The sequence below is a fragment of the Bos indicus genome, chromosome 19 (genome assembly GCF_029378745.1).
Source record: "Bos indicus isolate NIAB-ARS_2022 breed Sahiwal x Tharparkar chromosome 19, NIAB-ARS_B.indTharparkar_mat_pri_1.0, whole genome shotgun sequence".
NCBI classification, from domain to species: domain Eukaryota; kingdom Metazoa; phylum Chordata; class Mammalia; order Artiodactyla; family Bovidae; genus Bos; species Bos indicus.
In genome coordinates this window covers 36,844,509-36,861,077 of record NC_091778.1, presented here as the reverse complement: position 1 = coordinate 36,861,077, position 16,569 = coordinate 36,844,509, and the positions used below count along the sequence as shown (strand labels likewise).

General features: G+C 42.3%; 1 pseudogene; it reads left to right on the top strand.

Moving 5' to 3' along the window:
* Positions 1-15,247: 15,247 nt before the first annotated feature.
* Positions 15,248-15,493, top strand: LOC109573270 (diphthamide biosynthesis protein 3 pseudogene; annotated as a pseudogene).
* The last annotated feature ends 1,076 nt before the right edge of the window (positions 15,494-16,569 follow it).

Sequence of the window (16,569 nt, the reverse complement as noted above, 5' to 3'; positions counted from 1 at the left end):
GAAGTGAACATCATTCATTGTCTTCCAGTCTCTAAGCACTGTTACTCACTTGCCTAGTCTCTAGATATCCAGCTGGCCTTCAACGTTGAAGTTTTGAGGGACTTCCTGGTGGTCCAGTGGTTAAGACTCTGCCCTTCCACTGCAGGCAGTGTAGGTTCCATGCCTAGTTGTTGCACTAAGACCCCGCATGCAGTGTGATACAGCCAAAAAAGTTGAGTTTTGAGCTACGAGAACTCAGAGTCCATTCTTTTGATATCACTCCCTATGTAACTCGAGCTTCTTTGACTCTGATGTTGCTGAGATGTCTCTGAGGTCTGGCAGTGATGGTAGTCTTCCCTGTGGTGCTTACCTCAGAGCTACCTGCTCTACTGCCCAGCCCCACCCCAAGTTCCCAGGCTAAGAAAGCTAAACCACTAAGCTTCCCACTACCCAAATCTACAACGTAGACAACTTGATGTACTTGTTGCTAGCTTGATATGGTGTGGTCTTCAAGGTGGCATCATCCTGAGCCCCAGATAAGAGAAGGATAGAGCCCTGAATGTTATTTTCATTTATTCTACACGTCTACTCCCTGGGACAAAGCTTGGACTTCCAAAAATGTCGATGCATATCTGATAGTTTTATTCTCTTTATTCCTGTGCTCAATGCCTCCATCCTACCAATTTTTCAGTGTGAAAAGTAAGGCCTTTTCCCATATATTCTTTCTCCATTTCAACTTCAAGTTAAATCTTAATAGTGAGCAGAGGTACTCTCTCTACATTTTGGGAGCCCTGCAGGCTAGGCTACTAATATGTTAAAAAGTGGTGGTGGAGGTAAAGTGCTATTGGTCGGAGTCAAGAAGTTTGTCTGGCTTGCCAGACTAATGTCTTGCTGCATGTACTTGGTGTATGAAACAGAGGGAAGGGAGCAGGGCACAACTTGGAAAGAATGACATAGCCCGAGGACAAAACATAAACGGACTAGAATCAAGTAGGTCCAAGATGGAAGACAAATCAATTTCAACGAGACCTTAATATTCAGTCTGTGCTCATTGTAACACATCAGCAAGCTAAATGACACACCCAGAGGAACCATGACAGTTCCAAGGCTAACCATCAAAGACCAAAAAGTGGGCAGTAGCCCAATTCATGGAAATCTCTGCCCATTGCCCCAAATAGTTGGAATAACCCTCCCACTCATTAGCTTATGAAATTACCCAGCCCATAAAAGCTAACCACACCACATTTTGAGGATGCACTCAACCGTTTGTGATGGCCCACACTTTGTCTGTGGAGTGTGTTTCTCTCTAAATAAATCCACTTCTTACCTATCACTTTGTCTCTCACTGAATTCTTTCTATGATGAGACATCAAGAACCTGAGCTTCATTAAGTCCTGAAAACAAGAGTCTGATCTCAGTTGGAAGACTGGTGATTTTGGCTAGTTTCGAGTCCCAGCCTTGTGAGTTCAAATCCCAAGCAGGGTTTTGGCCAAGTTCAAGTCCCAGCCACATGGGTTCAAGTCCCAAACTGAGGTGAATGGTTTCAGTCTTACTTAGATCTTGCTTTTTGCATTCCATTTGTATCTGCCTAATCTCCCTACCTGCCTCTCCATCCTTTATGTTAAGGTAATGACAATGTTATGGATGTGAAAAATATTTGAGAAATCCAATGGACAGAACTTGGTAGTTTTAGAGGATAACAGTAAGAGACCCACAGGTTTCTGGTTTGGACACATGGGTAAATGATAGCACCACCAATCAAGAGAGTTAATTCAGGGGAATTCCCTGGTGGTCCAGTGGTTAGGGCACGGAGCCTTTACTGCCAGGGGCCCCAGCTCAGTCTCTGGACAGGAATCAATATCCCACAAGCCACCTTGTGCAGCCAAAAAAAGAGTTAATTCAGGAAGGAAAGTAGTTTTGTTTTGTTTTGTTTTTCCCCCTCAAGAAAGCAAGGCAAGGATTTATTAAGACATAGTGAAACTGTGTACCTCAGACTGGGACCCGAACCTATGAGGCCAGGACTGAAACCCAGCCCAAAGCCACAGTCTTTAACTGAGGTCACACATGTGCTGTCTGGACTTACTGAGACTTAGAGTCTTTATGTCTCAGCACAGAAAGAATTCAGTGAGAGACAAAATAATAGGTGAGAAGTGGATTTATTGAGAGAAAAACACTCCACAAAGTGTGGGCCATTGGAGAAGGCAAGAGTGGCCCCGAAATATAGCATGGTTAGTTTTTATGGGGTGGGTAATTTGATAGGTCGGAGAAGGCAATGGCACCCCACTCCAGTACTCGTGCCTGGAAAATCCATGGACAGAGGAGCCTGGTAGGCTGTAGTCCATGGGGTCGCTAGGAGTTGGACACGACTGAGCGACTTCACTTTCACTTTTCTCTTTCATGCATTGGAGAAGGAAATGGCAACCCACTCTAGTGTTCTTGCCTGGAGAATCCCAGGGACGGGGGAGCCTGGTGGGCTGCCGTCTTTGGGGTCACACAGAGTCGGACACGACTGAAGCGACTTAGCATTAGCATTAGCAATTTGATAGGTTAATGACTGGGAGGATTATTCCAACTATTTTGGATAAGGGGTAGAGATTTCCAGGAATTGGGCCACTACACACTTTTTGGTCTTTATGGTCGATCTCAGAACTGTCACGGCACCTGTGGGTGTGTTATTTAGTTTCCTGATGTGTTACTGAGCACTCAGTAACTCAGTATATAATGAGTATATACTGAGAATCAAGGTCTAGTGGAAGCTGACTCATCTGCCATCTTGGACTTATTTGGTTCTGGTCAGTTTATGTTGTGTCCCCAGACTTTCAAATGTTGTGCCCTGACCCCTTCCCTCCTGTTTCAATAGTACACTGTCCAGGGGAGAGCAGGCAGACTCAGGTGAGTAGCTACCAACAAAGTAGCTTTTTAAAATAAAATAGTAAGTCCATTTTGAATATTTTTAGTTTTAGGTGCTTCTGGACTGGATCTCAAAGAAAGAGGGCAGTGTTGCCAAAATTGGCTGTCTGTGCACCAATGCCAAACAGAAATACAGAGATAAGAGTTTTGGGGGAGAAGGAAAGAGTGGCTTTATTACTTTGCCAGACAAAGGGGAAACGCAGTAGGTTAGCACCTCAGGAACTGTGCCCCTCTCCCTGGTGAGTAGCAAGAGGCTATATAGTCAGTCAGGACTACCTGATAAGAATCAAGGCAGTAACAGTCTTGTATTCTTTTTTCTTCTGCCAAGTTTCAAAATGGTAGTGTTGTTGACAAGATTAGGATGTGTGCAGGGTCTTAGATGGTCCAGTCTCCTAGTCTGGATGAGCCTCTCCGGCACCTTTAATCTTGCTTCACGTGGTATCCTGGCTGCTCCTCCTTTGATTAGTAACTGTTCTGCCCTTTGGAACGCAGGTTGTGGAGGCTGGAGTCTCACCTAAAAGAAATGGGGGGCAAAAGACCTCCATGCCCAGGCGTTCCGCAGGGCACTGCTGGGCATCAGTAGCTGGACAAACCATTCAAAGTCATTAATTTATGAATGTAGTTAAGTCTTCTTTGTGGACAATACTCCTAGGAAACTCATGATTCAATATTCACCCTTTATATTTCGCTTAGTCAACAGTTTTCTACCAAATAGCTAGTGGAAATCAGCAACCCTGAGGGAATGGGAATTTCATTGGCTAAGAGAAAGAAGCCTGATATAATTTTGGAGTTTTTTTATTGCTTCTTAGAAAGGCACACTTGGAAAAAGAAGTTAGATTAAGAAAGAACTTCAGTGTTTTACTCCTCCAACTTTCTTCCCATTTTACAGCTAGGAATATAAGGCTAACAGAGCGCAGCTTTGAGTAGAAAGCAGAGTAAGGGCCCCAGCCACAGGCACGGAGGGAATGGAGATCCTAGAAGGTGAGAGATAATCCCCAAAGCCTAAAGAGAAAGACTGCCTTAAAACAAGGCAAAATTCCTTCACCATTTTGCCCAGATTGTGTCCTGTCCCATAAGATTTTACTACCTGGAGAGGATGCTTGATACCTATCCTCAAGTTGCCACATCACCAGGGGGTGGCTGACTATTCAAGAGAAACTATGTATGTATAATCACTTTGTATACAGTCAAGCATAGTTGCAAATGCTGTTAACATCAACCTCTACTCCTCAGAAAAGTACATAACCCAACTCTAAAGGAAAAGCCTAATCTACAAGCAGTGAACAGGATATGAACAAACTAAAATACAGCATACTGTTGAATATGTTCTCTATTTAAAGTATACAGCTTATCTGAAATAAAACAGAAAAAGTGGGGCTGGTTGGGAACAAGGTGTGGTGTCTGGCTGGAAGGGAAATAACCCAGAGTTCCTTTATAACCTTTGTCACTTTTTTCTTCCACATATTCATGTATGAAGATGACTCAGCCCTAATACCAGTGGCTTATTTTTAGTAGAGGCAACAGAGCCATTTGAAAACCTAAGCATAGTAACTATTTCCAGTTGACAGCTTTACACGTCAGAAACAGTCAACAGATGCTCATTTGTTCACTTCAATTTAGTATCTATGACTCAAGGGGCACCAGAGAGTCTTTCCTTCTGCCACAGTGCTGGAAATTCCTGGTGAGAAAATCATTCCTTTGGACATGAGATTTTAACACAGGATGTCCCTTAGAGTAGAATGGAATCCAATTCCCTCATTTTACAATTGAGGCATTAGGCAAAGTCATGGCTATATTGGAATTAGTATCTAGAGCTCTGGACTGTTAGCTCAGTGACCCATTCAACCTCCCGTTTTTCAAATTCCTAGATCAAAAGCCACATAATATCATATGTTAGATACAAGACCTATGGTCTGAAAGGAGGAAGTATCCTGGGCTGATATCCTGTTCTGATGTATATGTTGCGTATAAGGGAATAACATTCTGTTGTTCACTATCAAATTAGCAGAAATCAAGACTCAGAGAAATGTATTCTTTGCTGCTTTGTAAAAATATTAAAATTCAAAATCTTGGTCAAGCATGAAGCAATAAACAGCACTGACTGAGAGAGTACAAGGGGTCTGGAATTAGCTGCTGGGTCTGAATTGTGTTTCTGTCACTTACTAGCTGTGACTTCTTGGGCAAGTTACTCTTTGTACCTCACTTTCCTCATCTGTAAAATGAGGTTAAGAATAAGAGGACCCATCTCATAAGGTTATTGTGAGGATTTGATGAGACAATACACATAAAGTGCTTAGAATAGTGCTTGGCACATAAACGTTTAATCATTGTAAGCTAACATTATTAATTGATGTAGAATTACTAGCAAGGAGTCAAGCCCACTTCCCTTTCCTATGGGGATCTCTTCTTACTACAAGTCACTGTTTCAAAATCACACCCAACATGTCTTTCTCTCAGAAGGATTTTGCATTTTCTTCTTAAGGGTTCTGCAGAATGACATTATCACTTGAAAACTACAAAGGCCAGATATATTCTGGGGAAGTGGCCTGGTTGGAAATGAGACTTAAAGCGTTGACATGATTACCCTATTTAAGAGGGCCTCTGAGGAGACTTTGGAGCTGTCTTGAAATAGCAGGTCGTGTAGGGTGACAACTAGAGGGCAGATTATAACCAAAGCTACAGGAGGTGCATTTTTTTTCTCAAGAGATCTTTATTTTAGAGGACTTACCTGGTGGTCCAGGGTTTAAGAATCTGCCTTTCAGTGCAGGGGATGCAGATGCAATCCCTGAAGCTGCCAAGCAACTAATCCTGCAACTACTGCAGCCTGCAAGCCTGGAGCCCCCAGGAAGCTAGTGCACCTCTGCACCACAGCTAATGAGTCCCTGCACCGCAACGAAGGGTCCTGCACGATGCAACATGCGCGGCAACTGAAGCCTGATGCCGCCAAATAAGGGAATCTTTAAATATTTAAAAGCAAAGGTCTTTATTTTAAAAACTTAATAAAGCTAAAATTTTAAAAAGATTTTTTCTTTTTTAATGAGAGAGAGTTGTCCAAAATAGTTGGGGAGATCTTGGGAAATAGTAGAGTGCCCAGAACTGGAGTTTTTCAAGCCCAGTTTTGGCAGCAAATGGCAAGGATATGGTGAAGGGAAACAAAAATGGTAGTTGGAATAGATGAGTTTCAAGAATCTATTCACTAGATTTGTGATCTTAAAACCATTAGGCTGGCAAAATTTCTTTTGGAGCCAGCCACTCCTCTTTTCTGCTTCTTTTTTTAATTCTAATAATCTACCTGTTGGCCCTCCATTCCCCAAGATCCAGTGACTGCTTGCTGCCATGGGCTACCCAAAGTCTTTTACACACACCCACCAGCTCCCCTGTTGCTCCTTCTATCAAGAACTTTTAGTGTCTTAATCCCAACCAGTTCATAAAGAAAAAAAAAAAAAAAAGGCTCTTCAAGCTAATTCTTACTAAAATATAAATGACTGTGTTGTTCTCTTCTCAGGGATACATCCTTCTTTTAAACAGAAATACTCTTTTGCTAGTTATGTTTGGCATAATCACAAGCATATAAAATAAACAAACACCAGAATATGCCACTCCAAAATATTCCTCTTTGGCATATGGATTACCAACAGTCTCAGGAAAAGCTTGAAACAGAGCATAAATTTTCCTTTTGTAAAGGAAATTTCCAACTGTGTATCTCCCTCTTCCTAACCAGGTTTTTTTTTTTTGGCCATGCTATAAACCTTGGTGGATTTTCTTAGTTCCCGGGTCCTTAGGGCAGAGCCCTAACCACTGGACCATTCCCTTAACAATTCTTATTAAAAGAGAAGGTATCCACTTAAATTTGCCTAACAGACCTTACTAAACAACCCTTGTTCATTGCGCTATTCTTATGCCTTCCCATAACTTGCCTCCTCTGCCCAGAAGCCCCAGATTTCTTCTCCTTCATTTACCCCTTTGCATAGCTCATCATCACTGGGTCCTTGCTAGATGCATGTGCAACACATCTGGTTTTCTTTCGTTAATCTGTCTTTGGCCAGTCTAACTTATTAGTGGGTTCCATCTGGAGATCCTAAGATGGGTAGAGGAAAAGACATTTTTTTCCAGCTCTACAATTAGACAGTGATGTCCCTACACTGAAGACAGTGACTGCAGCCGTGAAATTAAAAGACGTTTGCTCCTTGCAAGAAAAGCTATGACAAACCTAAATAGCGTATTAAAAAGCAGGGACATCACTTTGCTGACAAAGGTCTGTATAGTCAAAGCTATGGTTTTTCCAGTAGTCTTGTACAGATGTAAGAATTGATGAGAAAAGTGTGACACTATGCTCAAACAATTGATGCTTTTGAACTGTGGTGCTGGAGAAGACTCTTGAGAGTCCCTTGGACTGCAAGGCGATCAAACCAGTCAATCCTAAAGGAAATCAACTCTGAATATTCATTGGAAGGACTGATGTTGAAGCTGAAGCTCCAATCCTTAGGTCACCTGATACGAAGAGCCAACTCACTGTAAAAGACTCTGACACTGGAAAAGATTGAGGGTAGGAGAAGAGGACAGCAGAGGAAAGATGGTTGGATGGCGTCATTGACTCAATGGACATGAGTCTGAACAAACTCCAGGAGAGACTGAAGTACAGAGAAGCCTGGTGTGCTGCAGTCCATGGGGTTGCAAAGAGTTGGACATGACTGAGCGACTGAACAAAAATAACAATTGGAAAGAAGTATGCATAGAACAATAATTTTTAGGTTGGTAGGATTAGATTTTTAAAATTTCCTTAAAAATTGCTCTTGAGGAATGATATTAAAAACAAAAGCATGACACTAATGCTCATTCCGATCAGAACATGATTAAACTGTGGAAGAGGAAAACCCAGAGAGCAGAGACCATTATGGTTCTTTACCAGAGGTCTTTTTGTTTGACCTGTACTAAACTGTCCTAGGGAAAGAGTGAACCAGAGTTGTTCCTGAACCTTGGCCTCCAGAAGATTTATTCAACCTGTTTTTTCTCCTTCAGTTTTTCCCCCTCTCCCTTTATTCTCTCCACTTCAGAAACTGTTCCTTTTTCTTAGTATCTTCAATTTTAATTGCAAAAAATAGAGGGGTCTTTTCAGATGACTCTCAGCTGGGTAGATCCTGGAAAAGGCTAGATGCAAAAGCAGGGATGGGAATGAGCGGGGGAAAACTGCATCTGTGAGTAAAAGATCAAAGTAAAAGATCAAAGACAGGGTCATCTGGCAGAAGATAAAACACTCCAAAAGACAGAATTGGATTAAACTATAATTAGTGGATTTAAAGGTAGAAGGTACAAGTGAATGGGCTGTGACTAGACTGGGAAAGAGACAAGATTGCATATACGATACAATAATAAGAAGGCAAAGCTATCTCCAGCTCACAGAATGCCCTGTGATCCTCCTTTTCCTATATCCCTTAGAGTTCAGTTCAGTTCAGTCACTCAGTCATGTCCAACTCTGTGACCCCATGGACTATAGCATGCCAGGGCTCCCTGTCCATAACCAACTCGCTGAGTTTACTCAAACACATGTCCATGGATTCAGTGATGCCATCCAACCATCTCATCCTCTGTCTTCCCCTTCTCCTCCTGCTTCAATCTTTCCCAGCATCAGGGTCTTTTCAAATGAGTCAGTTCTTCACATCTGGTGGCCAAAGTATTGGAGTTTCAGCTTCAACATCAGTCCTTCCAATGAATATTCAGGACTGATGTCCTTTAGGATGGACTGGTTGGACATCCTTGAAGTCCAAGGGAATCTCAAGAGCACAGTTCAAAAGTTTTCAAATGAGTCAGTTCTTCACATCTGGTGGCCAAAGTATTGGAGTTTCAGCTTCAACATCATCCTTCCAATGAATATTCAGGACTGATGTCCTTTAGGATGGACTGGTTGGACATCCTTGAAGTCCAAGGGAATCTCAAGAGTTTTCTCCAACACCACAGTTCAAAAGCATCAATTCTTCGGCACTCAGCTTTCTTTATAGTCCAACTCTCACATCCATACATGACTACTGGAAAAACCATAGCCTTGACTATATCTTTGTTGGCAAAGTAATGTCTCTGCTTTTTAATATACTGTCTAGGTTGGTCTGGAGAAGGGAATGGCAACCCACTCCACTATTCTTGCCTGGAGAATCCATGGACAGAGGAGAGACTTATGGGCTACAGTCCAAGGGGTAGCAAAGAGTCGGACACGACTGAGTGATTTCACTCACTCACACTAGGTGGGTCATAACTTTTCTTCCAAGGAGTAACCGTCTTTTAATTTCATGGCTGCAGTCACCATCTGCTGTGATTTTGGAGCCCCCAAAAATAAAGTCAGCCACTGTCTCCACTGTTTCCCCATCTATTTGCCATGAAGTGATGAGATCAGATGTCATGATGTTTGTTTTCTGAATGTTGAGCTTTAAGCCAACTTTTTCACTCCCCTCTTTCACTTTCATCAGGAGGCTCTTTAGTTCTTCTTCCCTTTCTGCCATAAGGGTGGTGTCCTCTGCATATCTGAAGTTATTGATATTTCTCCTGGCAATCTTGATTCCAGCTTGTGCTTCATCCAGCCCAGCATTTCTCATGATGTACTCTGGATATAAGTTAAATAAGCAGGGACAATATACAGCCTTGATGTACTCCTTTTCCTATTTGGAACCAGTCTGTTGTTCCATGTCTGGTTCTAACTGTTGCTTCCTGACCTGCATATAGATTTCTCAATAGGCAGATCAGGTGATCTGGTATTCCCATCTCTTGAAGAATTTTCCACTGTTTGTGGTGATCTACATAGTCAAAGGCTTGGCATAGTCAATAAAGCAGAAGTAGATGTTTTTCTGGAACTCTCTTGCTTTTTCGATGATCCAGCAGATGTTAGCAATTTGATCTCTGGTTCCTCTGCCTTTTCTAAAACCAGCTTGAACATCTGGAAGTTCACGGTTCACGTATTGTTGAAGCCTAGCTTGGAGAATTTTGAGCATTACTCTGCTAGCGTGTGGGATGAATGCAATTGTGCGATAGTTTGAGCGTTCTTTGGCATTGCCTTTCTTTGGGATTGGAATGAAAACTGACCTTTTCCAGTCCTGTGGCCACTGCTGCATTTTCCAAATTCACTGGCATGTTGAGTGTAGCAGTTTCACAGCATCATCTTTTAGGATTTGAAATAGCTCAACTGAAATTCCATCACCTCCACTATCTTTGTTTGTAGTGATGCTTCCTAAGGCCCACTTTACTTTACATTCCAGGATGTCTGGCTCTAGGTGAGTGATCACACCACCATGATTATCTGGGTTGTGAAGATGTTTTTTGAATAATTCTTCTGTGTATTCTTGCCACCCTTCTTAATATCTTCTGCTTCTGTTAGGTCCATACCATTTCTGTCCTTTATTGTGCCCATCTTTGCATGAAATGTTCCCTTGGTATCTCTAATTTTCTTGAAGAGATCTCTCGTCTTTCCCATTCTATTGTTTTCCTCTATTTCTTTGCACTAATCGCTGAGGAAGGCTTTCTTATCTCTCCTTGCTATTCTTTGGAACTCTGCATTCAAATAGGTGTATCTTTCCTTTTCTCCTTTGCTTTTCACTTCTTTTTTTCCACAGCTATTTGTAAGGCCCCCTCAGACAACCATTTTGATTTTTTTGCATTTCTTTTTCTTGGGGATGGTCTTGTCCCTGTCTCCTGTACAATGTCATAAACCTCTATCCATAGTTCATCAAGCACTCTGTCTATCAGATTTAGTCCTTTAAATCTATTTCTCACTTCAATTGTATAATCGTAAGGGATTTGATTTAGGTCATACTTGAATGGTCTAGTGGTTTTCCCTACTTTCTTCAATTTAAGTCTGAATGTGGCAATAAAGAGTTCATGATTTGAGCCACAGCCAGCTCCCCATCTTGTTTTTGCTGACTATATACAGCTTCTCCATCTTTGGCTGCAAAGAATATAATTAATCTGATTTCAGTATTGACCATCTGGTGATGTCATGGTCTATACTTGTCTATACATGGGTATAGAGTCTTGTCTTGTGTTATTGGAAGAGGGTGTTTGCTATGACCAGTGCATTCTCTTGGCAAAACTCTATTAGCCTTTGCCTTGCTTCATTCCGTACTCCAAGGCCAAATTTGCCTATTACTCCAGGTGTTTCTTGACTTCCTAATTTTGCATACCAGTCCCCTATAATGAAAAGGACATCTTTTTTTTTTTTTTTTGGTGTTAGTTCTAGAAGGTTTGTAGGTCTTCATAGAACCGTTCAGCTTCAGCTTCTTCACCATTACTGGTCGGGGCATAAACTTGGATTACCATGATTTTGAATGGTTTGCCTTGGAAACAAACAGAGATCATTCTGTCATTTTTGAGATTTTATCCAAGTACTGTATTCTGGACTCTTTTGTTTACTATGATGGCTACTCCATTTCTTCTTAGGGATTCTTGCCCACAGTAGTAGATATGATGGTCATCTTTGTTAAACTCACCCATTCCAGTCCATTTTAGTTCATTGATTCCTAAAATGTCGACGTTCACTCTTGCCATCTCCAGTTTGACCACTTCCAATTTGCCTTGATTCATGGACCTAACATTCCAGGTTCCTGTGCAATATTGCTCCTTACAGCATTGGACCTTGCTTCTATCACCAGTCACATCCACAACTGGGTGTTGTTTTTGCTTTGGCTCTGTCTCTTCATTCTTTCTGGAGTTATTTCTCCACTAATCTCCAGTAGCATATTGGGCAACCACCAACCTGGGGAGTTCAACGTGTCCTATCTTTTTGCCTTTTCATACTGTTCATGGGGTTCTCTCAGAGTTAGGCAGGGTCATTTGACTAATTCTGGTCAATGCACTGGAAGGAACAGTGACAGGTGTGACTTCCAGGCCAAGCCAGCATTTAATGGCTACTGCCTGACTCTGCAGCTGTCTCTGCTCTGTTGTGCTGCACATAGGCTTTGTATTAAGATGGCAGAGCTACATGTTGGGACGAAGTAATCACAGAGATGATGGCCCTGCAGCAGGTTTTAGGTGAGTGAAAAAGTTTGATTTTGATCAGTGCAATAAACTATATATTTATGTCCCATCCCCATCTTTGAACAACCAAATTCATATGTTGAAATTCTTAGACCCTGGATGATGGTATCAGGAGGTGAGACCTTTGGGAAAGGCTCCACCCTCATGGGGCTTCCCTGGTGGCTCAGACAGTAAAGAATCTGCCTGCAACGTGGGAGACCTGGGTTCAGTCCCTGGGTTGGGAAGATTCCCCTGGAGAAGAGCATGGCAACCCACTCCAGTATTCTTGCCTGGAGAATCCCCATGGACAGAGGAGCCTGGTGGGCTACAGTCCATTCAGTCACAAAGAGCTGGAAATGACTAAGCGACTAAGCAGAGCACAGCATAGCCACCCTCATGAATAGGATTAATGTCCTTATGGAAAGATCTTGGAAGATCCCATGCTTGCTTCTACCCTGTGAGGTTACAGTGAGAAGACTGCAATCAGTGAAGAAGAGAATTCTCACTAGACACCAAGTCTATTGGCACCATGATCTTGGACTTCCCTGTCTCTAGAACTATGAGAACTAAATGTTTGCTGTTTGTTCATTTCTTTATTTGGCCACACCATGGCTTGTGGGATCTCAGTTCCTGGAGAACCCAGGCCCTTGGCTGTGAAAATGCAGAGACCTAACTACTAGATCATCAGGGAATTCCCCAATGTTTGTTGTTTCTAAACTACCTAGTCTATAGTATTTGGGGGGTTTTTGTTTGTTTTTTGCCCTCCCTGTGTGGCCCGTGGGATCTTAGTTCCCTAACCAAGGATAGAACGTGCCCCCTGCATTTGAAGCATGGAGTCTTAATAACTGGACTGCTAGCGAAGTCCCAGTATTTTTGTTATAGCCTCTAAAACTACTAAGATATTAAGCCATGGAAATGAAACCTTTCACCTCAGATTAGGACTTGAACCCATGTGCTGGGACTCAAACCTGGCCAAAATCCATGGTCTTCCAACTGAGATCACACACCTGGTTTCAGAACCTAATGAAGCTCAGACTCTTGATGTCTCATCACAGAAAGAAATCAGTGAGAGAGAAAGTGATAGGTAAGAAGTGGATTTATTTAGAGAGAAACATAGTCCAAAGAAGGCAAAAGGAGAAAAGGGTGGGAGAGGTAGCTAGATAGTATCACCGACTCAGTTGACAGGAATTTGAGCAAACTCCAGGAGATAGTAGAGGACAGAGGACCATGGTGTGTTGTAGTCCATGGGGTCACAAAGAGTTGGACACGATTTAGCAACTCAACAACGAAACACTTCATAGACAAGAGTGTGGGCCATTGCAGAGGGTGACTGGCCTTGAAATGTGGTGTAGTTAGCTTTTATGAGCTGGGTTATTTCATGGGTAATGAATGGGAGGATTATTTCAACTATTTGGGGGAAGGGGCAGAGCTTTCTAGGAATTGGGGTACTGCCCACTTTTTGGTCTTTGATGGTCAGCCTTAGAACTGTCATGGTGCCTCTGGGTGTGTCATTTAGCTTGCTGATGAATTACAATGGGCATATACTGAGGATCAAATTCTCGTTGAAGTTGACTTGTCTGCCATCTTGGACCCATTTGATTCTAATCAGTTTATGTTTTGCCCTCGGATATCATTCTTTCCAAGTTGTGTCCTGCCTCCCTCCCTCCTGTTTCACGATCAGTTTAAGTGCATGCACCAGGACATTTTCTTCTTAAGCACAACCCAGCCTATCCTAATACAAAAGGCACTACAACCATAGTATTATAGAAATCACAGATTATATGACATTTACATTCAGCCCTAATTTGAAGAGGTTGAAGGGAGGAAGGAGAGATATTGCTGAATCAGTCTACTATCATCATCTTCAACAGTACAGACCAAAGATACCATATGCAAGTCTCAGGCTTCCGGTAAGCATTCTGGAGAATCAAAGGATGTGAAAGCAAGAAACAGATGGAAACTAAATCCCTGCTCTGAAGGTAGAACCTCTTCAGCTACATAATCCTTTCTTCAGAGAGTTTTATCCTGAAAGACTATCAGGGTTAAGGCAAGTGGACGGACTATTATAGGCAACGTCCTTATTTTTGCTAAAGTCTTTAATATACCTATTACCTTTATTATACGAAGCTTAAAACTTGAAGACAAGAGAAAAAGAAACAAAGTGGAGACAAGAGGAGAATTGTAAGAGAATGTAAAAATAAATGGGATTGAGGAGTTTATGGAGACAAGATCAGTGGTATTAGTGTTATTGTTCAGAGGCAAGAGCAGAACATTCAGGGATATCAAAAGCAGGCAATATAATTGAACAGAACAAAGATGACTGATGTAATTTGGGTTGGGTTGTGATCCTTAAGGTCTCATTGGGCCAGAGAAGTCTGTGATTTCTGAGGATATCATATTCTACGTGGTATAGCATGGTAGTTAAGCATGTGCGCTCTGGAGTAAGAGTAAGATGGATTCACAGCCCAGCTCTACTACTTATTGGTTTTGCATTCTTGGGTAAGTTATTTAACATTCCTGTGTCTCTCTTTCCCCACCTGTAAAATAGGAATTAGAATAGTGCCCTTTTTATATGGTTGTTGAACCAGACTATGTGAGGAATGATTCCTTCCCCAGTCAGCAAATAATGCAGGTGTCCGGAAAAACCCTCTCTCTCCTTGTCTCAGTGATCAGGGTATCATTCAGAAGACTGAGGAGGTAGTTCTCCCTTCCACACTCTATAGCTAGAGGCAGACAGATGATCTGTGTATAGTTTTTGTGCAACAGGCAATTACCTTCACCAAATGATCCTGCTGTTTGATTTGTAGTTTGACTCTGGAGTCAAAGGTGGGAGGGTTCATATTTCATTCTTGCTTACAGACAGTGAAGATGCCCTGGGGGCCCATTCCCACATATTGTTATGAATGTTCTCTTTTTGCCCTGCATTCCCAGATGTCTTTCTCTTTCTCATACACAGGCATAAATGCATTAGTTATTCTGATTCCTTAAATCATTAATAACAAGACAATCATGACCTGAGTCAATTCCATTCTTTCCACAGTATTAAGAGTATTGGTTTAGAATAATGATTTCTCTGCACCTCACAGTGATTCCCTCCATGGAAGTGAGACCGGGAATACAACTTTTTGCAGAGAGAAGCAGCACATATGCAGTTTACGGCCCAGGCTCTGACACCGCATGGATTAGTTTAAATTCTGGTTCTACCTCTTTTAGCTATCTAAACTTGAGCAGGTTACCCAAGCCCCATGAACCTCAGTTTCCTCACCTAAAAAATACGAATAGGCCTGGCTGGTTGGGGACCTGGGGACTGGCCTTGGCCTGGGTAGGATGGCAGAGGTGGCAGACCTCTATGGCCCCAGTGACAATGGCAGTGTTTCACGGTGAGGTGGAGATCAAGGAGTTCCAATATGGAAAGAACTCAGAGATGTACTTCTACCCCTGCCCCATGGGAATAAATTCTGCATCACCCAGGAAGATTTAGCAAATGGGGAAACACGGCAACATGATCTAGCTTCTCTCTCATTATAAAAGTGATTTATGACAAAGGTCTGTTTACTTGTAGAGAGACAGTCCCGCCTCTTCCACCAATAATGAACTAGTTAAATGCTAAAGAAGACTTTAGGACTCCAAAGCCTGAACTTTGGGGAATGAGCCAAGCTGCAAAAATCAAATTCAATCACTATCTTCTTCATGGGGATAATTTTTTTTTTTTAATTTGCTACACCATGTGGCTTTCAGGATCTTAGTTCCTTAGCCAGGGATCAAACCCATGCCTGCTGCAGTGGAAGCGCAGAGTCCTAACTATTGCAGGAAGGGGGACCCCTTCCAGGGCCTGAAAGGGGGTCTTTTGCCTACCACTCAGAAATGAACTGTCTGAGGAGACACAGGTGCTGACAAAGTAAGAGACTTTACTGGGAAGGGGCGTGTGGCGGAGAGCAGGAAGGTAAAGGAAGCCAGGAGAACTGCTCTGCCTGTGGCTCACAGTCTTGGGTTTTGTGTTGATGGGGTTAGTTTTCAGGTTGTCTTTCACCAATCATTCTGACTCAGAGTCCTTCCTGGTGGCACATGCTTTGCTCAGCCAAGATGGATGCCAGCGAGAAGGATTCTGGGAGGTGGTCGGACACGTGGTGTCTCCTTTTGACCTTTCCTGAACTCTCATGGTTAGTGATGGCTTGTTAGTTCCGTGTTCCTTACCAGGACCTCCTGTCGTAAAATAACTCACAGAAATGGTTACTATGGTGCTTGGCCAGGGTGGGCAGTTTCAGTCAGTGTGCTTCCCCTAACATAATCACTGGACCATCAGGAAATTCCCAACAATCATTTTGTAGCTTGCTGTTTGTTAAAGTGTGGATTCTTAAAACTGGCTGCTGAATTCATCTCCAGTTGAAGAAGCAAGTCCACCACATGACATACCTGAATTTTGTGCCTAGAACTTTGAATTGGAAGTTTTCTTAATTTTCCATCCGAACATAGAAGAAGATAATTTCAAATCAGTGCTTTCTTTCCTTCAGTTTTGTTATTTGTATATTATACACCTAATTGCTTCATTATCTGACAAAAGCATCGTCTACCTCAAGTCATTAGGATTCTTTTTTTTTTAATATTTATTTATTTGGCTGCATTGGGTCTTGGTTGCAGTACGAGGGATTTTTTTTTTTTTTTTTTGCAGTGCACAGACTTCCTAGT